Below are 11,051 nucleotides of genomic sequence, written 5' to 3'. Positions count from 1 at the left end.
GTAACATTTTTATTATAATACTGTTTGAATCAAGAATAATCTTAAAGGAACTTCTAAAAATGTATCCTGTGGGGTTCTTAGTCATTTTTATATTTACCTTTGCTCATCAAAATGACTTGTTAGTGTCCTTGAAACCTTAACTTAAACGAGGTGAATGCCCTTTTTCCCTTATTCAATAATTCTTAAACTAATAAAAGAAGAAGAATCTAGATTGTTTACATCCATGTTTGCTTGCCAGAAGTATTTTCTGACTCTTTTGGGTCCACTATCAACCATCGGCAGGACAATAATGCTCCCAGGAAACACGCTTGGCATTGAAGCACATTTCTGTAGTGGCCAAACGGTGTTACTACAACTTCTGTGTCAATCCGTGACATCATTGGGCCCAAAATAGTTATTCCCCATTGGGAAAGAGACGTCTGTAAATCAGCTTAAAATGGTCCTATTCACAGTCTGAACACTTGAATAGCACTTATTTAAATCATTAGGACAAAAAAAGGTTGAATAATGCTCGAAAAGCCGATTCCAGAGTAATTTTCCCTCTCCATTGATTTGACTGAGCCGAGACCAGCCCCGTTAGTGTCAATTTCGGGTGGGGCTCAAGTAAAACTCAAGTGCGCACATTCTATGAGCCCAGATACGAAAATGTTCTTGAGTCAGGCCGTTTTGGCTTCATTTGACACTGAACAACTTTGATAGGACTTCGTCGTATCCAGTTCTCTGTATACATCCATGGTCTATGTATGCATGAAACAGATAACCAAAAACTGGGGAACAGCTGTAAAATGTATTTTTCCAAAGCACTAAGAGTGAATAAAAAGCCCGACATTTAATTCGAACATGCCTTTTATTAAAATTGTCATGTATCATATTCTGACCCTTGTTTTTTCCTGTCCCTCTGTCCTTTACAGAGACATAATATTCAGCAGGATCTTTCAGTTTTACTTCTGGTTGAGGTTTGTGGACAACATTGTGACACATTTCAAATATCCAGTCCTGTTTGCAAATATGTACTTTAACCAATAAAGGCTGGATCCAGACATACCTTTAAACTTGCTTTACTGCCTCACCCAGTGAAACAGTGTTAAGTTTCAGTTTGTGAATGACCTCAACTACAATGACCCAAGCGTTTACCCACATATTCCTCTTCATATGCAAATTATACTGATCACCAACCCGAAATACAGATTGAACATTATTATCTTTCAAATAGGATGATTTGTTTTTTGACTTGACTCAAAATGCAATAGTAGCTTAATGAATCACTAAGACAGGTTTTTGCAGTATTCAAAAGTATATGTCAAGTATATGGTCATGAATAACGAGCGGCCTATATAAGAACTGGTAACTGTTAAACTGCTGAACCAGTAGGTTTACCGCGACCTGACCTACACCATATATTTACAAGAAATAGAAAAGGAAAGAGCACGACAGAGGTAGACGAGAATAACAACAGAAAGAAGTCATGGGAGCACAAACTTAGAACAGAAGTAGAGCAACTGAGACAAAGGACAAAGGTGTGTGTGTGTGTGAGAGTCTCTTTAATCAACTCCTCACAGCTCCTCATATCTGTTCAGAAACTAGACAAAAGTTAGACAGAGGAAGAGGACAGCTCTTCTTCCAGTTTACTATGAAACCCATGCTTGAGAGATGTGATACGAGCTGTACCGTCTGCAAAGCGACTTCCTCCAAGGCAGCAACAGCAGGTCGTCCAGGTAAAATAGTACTCTCATCCCTCCTCTGTGTAGCGGCTCCAGCGCCATCTCTACACACTTTGAAAAAGTGCGAGGAGCCAGGGAATAACCGAACGGCAGACTGTTGTACTGGTACGATATTCCCTGGAATGAGAAACGCAATTTCCTGTGTTTTGGGATGATGGGTACGTGGTTTACCCGCGGTGGTTTAGAGCCGCGTACGCGTGCTCCAACCCCAGACAGGATTCACATAGTGAGTGCCGGTCATAGCTCATTATGTACCCAGCATGGCATGAGGGGCAACTTCTGACACAACCCTGTGTACTCATCTTCAATGCTCAGTGTCTCTAGTGCTTCAGTAACGGGGTGCTGAAGAAAAGAGGGAGGAGATTGTCGGGCCTCCTTCCTATTTATACCGGAAGTGAGTCCGAAGGTGGGGCCCACCTCGCAGGTGGGCGTGGACTACAAGTGTTTTCAGTGCTGCGTGGGTGCGCAGGGGATTACCCCAATAGCGATAGCCTGAGAGGGCGAAGCCTACACGAAATAGAACGACATGATACAGGGGGATAATACGTTTTTTCAAAATAAAATAGGAAACAGATAAACCATGATCAACCATTCTTTTGTTTAAGCAACTTGTTTTGGCTGCTTACATACTAGTTTAAATTGTATCTTTTCACTTTTAACACGACAATAACACATACAATAAAGAGCAAGAGAAGCTTCTTGTGTGACCCTGACCTCTGTGTAGTATTGCCCCAATATGTGGCAATTGGATGCTACCAGAGCTATTTTATGCAAGCAGCAATCTAATAAACTAATGTCACTAGTTAGTTAAAGTTGTGCTCTTTGGCCTTGCAGGAGTTATGGAGGGGTGAGAGCAAAAGCTTGGTCGGAAAACTTTTATTAGAAAACATTAAAGTTGTTAAAACATCTGTGAATTTAACAAATATATATTTTTACACAGTCTTGTATAGCTTCTGTGTGAGACCATACTTGCAAGGCATGACTTCACACTGTTAACCTGTTAAGCCCGAGAGACCACGGTACCGGGGCACTGCGGCAACATCTTGCAGGAAACAGTGTCTGAGGGCATGTTCATTTAATAAACTATGAATGTTTTATATCCATGTAACGGGAAGAAACTCATTTAACTGATCATTTTTTTTTTTTTTTCAAAAGAAAACCCACAATGCTAACACTGAGCCTCTGAATTAGCAACGAGCGATAAATGCTAACAGATTACTGCACCGAAAATCACTCACAAAACCTTTATTATTTATATTTTCTGCACATCCATGACAACGTTTCACATCGTGAGGTGACACAGAATCGATGGGTACCCTCATTATCACTGAATTATACGAATTTGCGACGTTATAAACAAAAACAGACATCAAAACAGGTGACGCTAGGTAGCTAAAAATGCTACATTTTTTAACTTGGCTCTGTAGTCTCTCCAAAGTGGTCTTCAATGGCATTGAAACGATAAAAACGCTCCTGAAGTTAATCCATAGGTTAATCCAATGTGTCTGTGTCCCTTTAAAATGATTTCTGATAATACATGAGCAAACAGACGGATAATCCATGCTTTTACGTTTCTAGATGTCAGAGCTAGACTGTAGCTTCACTCTAATGCAAAATTACATGCGCAAAGCCCTCACCTTTTTGTTTCACAATGAGTGTGTGTGGGGGACTCCCCCTTCGATTCTATTGGCTCTAACGGTCAGAAAGAGGTGTCAACCATCAAAATCGACCAATGTGTTCCAGAGATATGGAAAAAAAAAATGTCCACCCAAATCACCTCAGAGGTGGAGTGTTTTTGGCTAAACCTCTCTAAAAAGGTCAAATGTCACTTGTTTTGCATCAATCTTGATACAGATTACTTATTATATGTTGTACTTTGGATTCTTAAAGCTTTTAGTCTACCTTACAATCATCCAAGGGTAGTTTTCACTATAAGTAAAAAATAATTTTTGGACGGACACTATAATTTACAGTTTTTTACTATGTAAAATCTGAATTTTCTTTAAAATAAAAAACATCTATATTGATTCTGACTTTTCTACATCCAACTCACAGGTTTATCATTACTTTGAGAAAAAAGATTATTAATTTAACCCTTTTAGAAGGGAAGATATGGTCATTTGTGACCCGCTCTATCGAAATCAGTCGGAAGTCGCAACGGCTCATTTCAAAATAAACGTGGATTTGCGTAAAAAACTATTTTTTCGGGGTTCGGGTGTTTTGTTTGATTTTAAATAAACAAAGTCTTGGCTTTTAGAATATGAAACTTTTATTTCCAAAATCACACGATAAATACATTTTTGAAGCTTGTAAAGGGAAGATGACAGGCACCTCTCACTCGCAATCTGCTCTTCCGCAGCGCCGCACCCCCTCCCTCCGGCTGAAATTATGAATGTAAGGCGTATAGTAATCATAGGTAACATGGCAGGGTCCGTTACAGTTTGTTTTCATCTGATTTCAAATAAACAAAGTCTTGGCTTTCAGAATATTAAACTTGTTTCGGCAAATTCAGATGATAAATACAACTTTGAAGCTTGTAACGGCATATTTACAAGCAGAGAACGGAGTAACTTAACGTCACAGCAGGCATAACAACAGCCGGTGTTTCTCGTGAGTGTTTTCCCCGGGAAACAAACACAATATACACAAACGCAAAAATACACAAACACACACACACACACTCGCGAGCTTCCCCCAGACCAATAATCCAAACGGAAATATTTTCCTTCCGGACTATTTTGATCATTTGCTCCGCTAATAATCAATCAGATCGATGGATTCCAGAGAAGAGGAAACTTTGAAGGCCTTTTTCTCAAAATGATGACTCGGTGACAGTCATTATATAATGTGACATATTTTGCTTAATATTTGGAGTACAAAAACAATCCTGATATCATTAGAAAGCTAGGAATCTCCTCTTTCCAACAGTGTATACAACTCAAAATGTGTCTTCGGGTCAATGCGACTGATTTCGATGGAGCAGGTCACATTTGTTCTGGGAATGTCATTTTCGAGCCTGAGACCTGAAAAACAGGCTCAGGGCTTAACAGGTTAAAAATGAGTTATAAATGGCTGTTTTTCATGCTGAGATACAAATATCTGCATGCACTGTTTTTGAAGAAAACTTCCAGATAATATCTGAGCATTAGTAACCACTTTATGCAAAGTCTCTCACTTCTCCCCTTGAGATAAGATGAGTTCAAAATGTAGTGATTGCGTTCGAGGCAACTATGTAACAGCAGCAGTGTAAAAGTACTATAGATAAGAATACAAGACTAAGAACATATTTATATAAGTAGGGCAACTCAAGGCAATGCAAAATAATACAACCTTTAGAGCATATTTGAGATAAAATCATAGATGATACTGTGGATAAATATTTATAATACAAATGCAGAGCTTTTACGTTTTGAAATAATCCTTGCTATACTTTTCATCACCTTCAAAAGATGTCTGTAGTAACCCGTAATTTACTCCACACTGTAAAATCAAACTATTTTATGTAATCTGTGTCATAAATGTAAGAACTGTTCCAAGTAGGGTCTAATATTTGAAGCTTACTCTCTTTCGCTAACGATTTTGAAGACATCCGCGTTCTTGTGACATGTAAATACTACGCTTCCTATGTTTTGGTGCAGACTGCGTTCACACCAGCGATGAACCGCTCCAGAGTACACTAGCAAGCGGTCCGAGACCACCTCTTTTAGGCGGACCAGAGTCCGGTTGTTTAGTTCACTTAAGAGGTCTCGGACTGCGTTCACACCAACCCAAACTAACCGCACCAAGCGGCTAAACGCACCAGGGTTCGATTCAACCGGACTATACAAGGCTGGTGTGAATGCGACCTTAATGTATGATGACAAACATAAGACCGTTTTTTACCAGTAGCCACTTTTAATTAATGTATATATTATTCCATTAATAGTTCAAATATATTGTAACCCTATTCACCTGATACCAACCGTTGTTTTAAGAGGCATAGAAGCTTCTGATATTCGCAACTGGGGTATTTACTGACGTATTTATGTCGTTGAACAAAATGTGAAATTCTCTTCAGCTTGTGTTAACCACAGACCTTATTTCAGACTTGTAACTACAAACACATTCAAACAAACGTTGACTTTGAGACAAGGGAACCAGAAGTAGTGAAATGCGAAGTGAAGAGTCATTTTTGGTTTAAGGACTCATGCACCTCAATATCCAACACAGTCTCACGGCATTTCTTGTTATAGTCACAAAATGTATCTATTGATTCGTGTTCACCAACACGATTTCGCCAATTTTTTTCTTGTCACACAGAACTATTTTAGAAGCAATGTATTTATATTGGTAGTATGTTTCGTGCCTGCACCAAATAATAACAAATTAGAAGGAAAAAAAGATGACAAAAATACAGATTTCAGTATTCTGAGGCTCTTTGCCCCATTTATTTTCTTCGCGGACGGCAAAAAAACTCCGACATTATACAATTTTAAATAAAAGGGATATGGTTAGGCTTAGGGTAAGATATTGAGTAAGAAAATGTTTTTATGAACCACACAGCTTCTGGTATTCCAAGACCTGACCGGACAAAAAGACGTTTGTGTCCGATTTTCTATCTGTGGCTATCCCACATGAATAGAATATAATTTGGAGGGATGAAACCCTCTTTAATGGTCACACATGCAGAGCACACAGCACACACAGTGAAATGTGTTCTCTTCTTTTAACCCATCCTAGTACCAGGAGTCTAGTACTAGGAGCAGTGGCAGCTATTGTACAGCGCCCGGGGAGCAATGGGAGTGAGGGGGGAAGGGGGGTGTCCGGTGCTTTGCTCAAGGGCACCACGGCAGGGCAGGAGGTGAACTGGGACCTCTCCAAGTAGCAGTCCACACTCCATATTTTAGGTCTGGTAGGAGACTTGAACCGGCGACCCTACAGCTCCCAGTCCAAGCCCCTACTGACTGAGCCACTGCCGGACTGCGATTGCGGTTAGATCTGCAATACTTCGAGACATTTCATTCAAACCACAAATATTCTCCAATATGACTTCCTTTATCTTCCCCAGCTTTATATTGTATGCCCTGGTTGCCTATTTCTCATTCTGACAGTATCCATTGCTTTCCCTCTCTCTGTTAATAACATCTTCAGAGACGGTGCTAACAAGCCGATAGCCAAGTGCCTGCTGGGAAGTTAATGAATAGCACTTACAGTTTGAATTGCTGAGTCGCTGTGCCTCTGTGATGCAGAGAGACCGGGTGACACACACAAGCCATGTGCATGCTAAAAAAATACACACACACACACCTGCATTCAGGTGGGAATTCTCAATAACACATACAGCCAATATTAACTCAAAAGTTTCTGCTAACACACACAAATGAGTGCCTCTTTAGCGGTTTGGCTGTCCGTGAAGTTACCTGGCTCCCTGCTTTGATCCCGATAACTGTGTGTGTGTGTCAGTGTGCACTGAAACTCCATTCTCTGCAACGTCTCTGTGTCAGTTTCCACAAATCTCTCTGCCTCCCTTTCCCAAATTAGGTGTAATCACTTGAACAATGTTAATGGGTGTCATTAGACCCATAAAGATGGTGAACCTAACAAGACAGTGTTAAGCTTTCCTTTCACTCCATAAAACACCATGATGGTGCTTCGGACAAAAAAATACTGCTTTAGTTAGTTACTCTTTCTGTATTTGGGTTACTTAAAACAAAAACAAAATCTTTAAAAGGACATATCATGCTCATTTTCAGGTTCATATTTGTATTTTGTGCCCCTACTGTGAGATGTTTACATGCTTTATAAGAAAGGTATTTATTTTTTCTCATACTGCCTGTGCTGCAGCACCTCTTTTCACCCTCTGTATAAAAAAATAAAAAATTGTTACATGGCCGTTCCCTTGTTGTATGTGTTCTGCAGTAATATATAAACCCATTCAAAAGTCCAAATAAGAATGAAACATCCAAAGATAGTAATTGGAACCGTCAGCACAGCCCACAGATTCCTCGTTGTGTAGGCTATTGATTTATTTACAAAACTACATTTTTCCAATTTAACTTCAACTTTAAATGGACTGATGGCCTTGTTTTTGTAAACAAGCAGTTGCAGCGTGATTTTCCTTATCGAGGCCCTGCCAAATGTGTATTCTGACTATAATAGTGAGTGAGCTTGTGCCAGTACTGGAATTTATAAATGTAATGAATATCGCAGCCAATTGAGCTTTGATTCAGGGATCCTAAATATCCACTGGGTGCTCTAATGATGGCAATAATACCAGCCTATTCAATGGGCTTAGTTTTTCTGTCTCCTCATGCAGGGTTCTGCAAATTGGAGAATATATGATGTGCATAATAAATCAGACTCTCACTGAAGTGCTGAAGGATTCAAGGACAGGAGAATTAAAGCACGATTAGAGTTTATCTGCAGACCCTGCTGAAGCGTGAAGATATTATGTAAATGAAAACTCTTCAGAAAAAGTGACATTTTCATAATCCCCGTTAATTTATTTGTAATTATGCTGCATTGTGAGTGTTGTAGTGTATAAATATTAAGTCTACATTTTCTGTTGTCATTTTGTCCCTGATCCAGTTATAACTCCACTTCATTGTTCTGCTTTCTCTTTCACTTCCTGTCCCTTTAAGCCTCAACCTCCACATAAAGCGAAAAAACGAAAATTCCAGATTGTCTGCCAGTTTATTTTTATGTTGTCTAAAGTCTTTTAACTAACAGCAGTAAATGTCCATTTTCCTAATGTTCCTAATAATAGTTTTTTTTGCATTTTTCCCTGTTGTTGTGCTAACATTAGTGTTTGTATGGTGACATTAGCATAATAAGCTAACATTGTTATGCAACGTTTCGCTACTGCTCCTAACAGTTTTTCCTTGTTTTAATGCCAACATTTGTGATATATTGCTAGCTACATTTGCATAGTAAGCTAATGTTAGCATCAGGTTAGTACAATTTATTTCCTGCTCAACATTTAACGTCAACTAAGTTCTGGGTTGAATTGTTTGCCTTAGTGTTATTGGTCCTGTGGCGTGTAAGATATACAATGTATTAAATATACACCCAGTAGTCGTTAATTTTACGTTTGATATAATAAAACACTGCACAATATATATTGGCATGTTAACATTATGTATTTATAATGAAATGCAATACACCCATCCTTTTCTTTCTAAGTATACAGTATGAATAATATAAGTGGTGTTGTATGCCATACTTGCCATTATATTTCTCCATTTTAGTGTGTTTGTGTACTGAAAATGTGAGTAAATAAATGCATGGCAATGTATGAAATAATAAACAAAACCAAATATATTGAAATGTAATACATTTATTTTGATTTACAATAATTAGAATCTTAAGCAACTGTTTTTTCAAGGACTGTAATGATGTTAATGCTTACTAATGTGAATGTTCTGATGTTAAAGTATGTAGTGTTGCAACCCCCTCCATACCCTCTAGGGGTGGGATTCTCCAAAGGGATGTAAAAGGTCCAGGGTTCAAATCCCTGAGCCCCCAATTGGTGCAGCCCAAATCATTGGTGCAAGGTGGGAGACCAGACAAGTTTGAAAGTAACAAAGAGCATATTTATTTACAATATAACAATGTTAAACAAACCAATTCATGTCAGTAACCAGTTATGTATGCATGTATGGGTGTGTGAAAATGTGGAACGGGAAAAACAGCAGCTGTGTCCAAAAGAAAAGTGAGCTCTACAAGGGGATGGTGTTTTTTATCCAAACCTCCCATGTGTGGCTCATCAGGCCATTATCACCTGACGGACAAACAAGGAACCAGCAAGCAGTGAACACAGACTGAGACCTACTGGAGTGGAGGGGGCGTAACAGTACTATTAACTGATGTTACCTCTCCTATTAGTAAAACGTACTCAACACTCAATAAACAATTTCATTAAAGCGTTCCAAAGATTAATCTAAGTCTCCTCAAGTTGCACAAAAGTGGTTTGGCTCTTTGTTTAACTCAAACATCTGAACTATACTGGAGATCACAAAGTTTTATAAATAATTAACAAGTAAGGCTGAATTGAATATATGTGACCCGCTCTATCGAAATCAGTCGGAAGTCGCAACGGCTCATTTCAAAATAAACGTGGATTTGCGGAAAAAACTATTTTTTCGGGGTTCGGGTGTTTTGTTTGATTTTAAATAAACAAAGTCTTGACTTTCAGAATATGAAACTTTTATTTCCAAAATCACACGATAAATACATTTGTGAAGCTTGTAAAGGGAAGATGACAGGCACCTCTCAATCGCAATCTGCTGTTCCGTAGCGCAGCTCCCCCTCCCTCCGGCTGAAATTATGAATGTAAGGCATAAGTAATCATAGATAACACGGCAGGGTCCGTTACAGTTTGTTTTCATCTGATTTCAATTAAACAAAGTCTTGGCTTTCAGAATATTAAACTTGTTTCGGCAAATTTAGATGATAAATACAACTATGAAGCTTGTAACGGCATATTTACAAGCGGAGAACGGAGTAACTTAACGTCACAGCAAGCATAACAACAGCCGGTGTTTCTCGTGAGTGTTTTCCCCGGGAAACAAACACAATATACACTAACGCAAAAATACACAAACACACACACACACATACACTCACACACTCGCGAGCTTCCCCCAGACCAGTAATCCAAACGGAAATATTTTCCCTCCGTAGTATTTTGATCATTTGCTCCGCTAATAATCAATCAGATCGATGGATTCCAGAGAAGAGGAAACTTTGAAGGCCTTTTTCTCAAAATGATGACTCGGTGACAGTCATTATATAATGTGACATATTTTGCTTAATATTTGGAGTACAACAAAAATCTTGATATCATTAGAAAGCTAGGAATCTCCTCTTTCCAACAGTGTATACAACTCAAAATGTGTCTTCGGGTCAATGCGACTGATTTCGATAGAGCAGGTCACATATACTGTATATAATGCAGACAGTACTATCTCACAGGGGTTATGGGCAGGGGTTAAATTGGGACGGGCTGTCCAGGGCTCAGCCCCGGCACATAGGGTGATGCTCTGACGTCATCACCCTCGCACATTTGTCATATGTTTACAAAAAACTATATATATAAATGTTAAAACTTTTCTCGTTCTTAATATAGACTATATTTAGGGTCGATATGTGTTGACTTTACTTTAAAATAGCAGATCGGACCGGATATAGTTTATCGGCTTAGTGAACGTGTGTCTCTGCTCCGATAAGGAGCTGCAGCACCGTGTGTGTGTGTGTGTGTGTGTGTGTGTGTGTGTGTGTGTGTGTGTGTGTGTGTGTGTGTGTGTGTGTGTGTGTGTGTGTGTGTGTGTGTGTGTGTGTGTGTGTGTGTGT

This window comes from Trematomus bernacchii, unplaced genomic scaffold (genome assembly GCF_902827165.1).
Source record: "Trematomus bernacchii unplaced genomic scaffold, fTreBer1.1, whole genome shotgun sequence".
In the NCBI taxonomy this organism is placed as follows: Eukaryota; Metazoa; Chordata; class Actinopteri; order Perciformes; family Nototheniidae; genus Trematomus; species Trematomus bernacchii.
The sequence above is the reverse complement of the archived record's forward strand: the minus strand, read 5'-3'. Positions refer to the sequence as shown.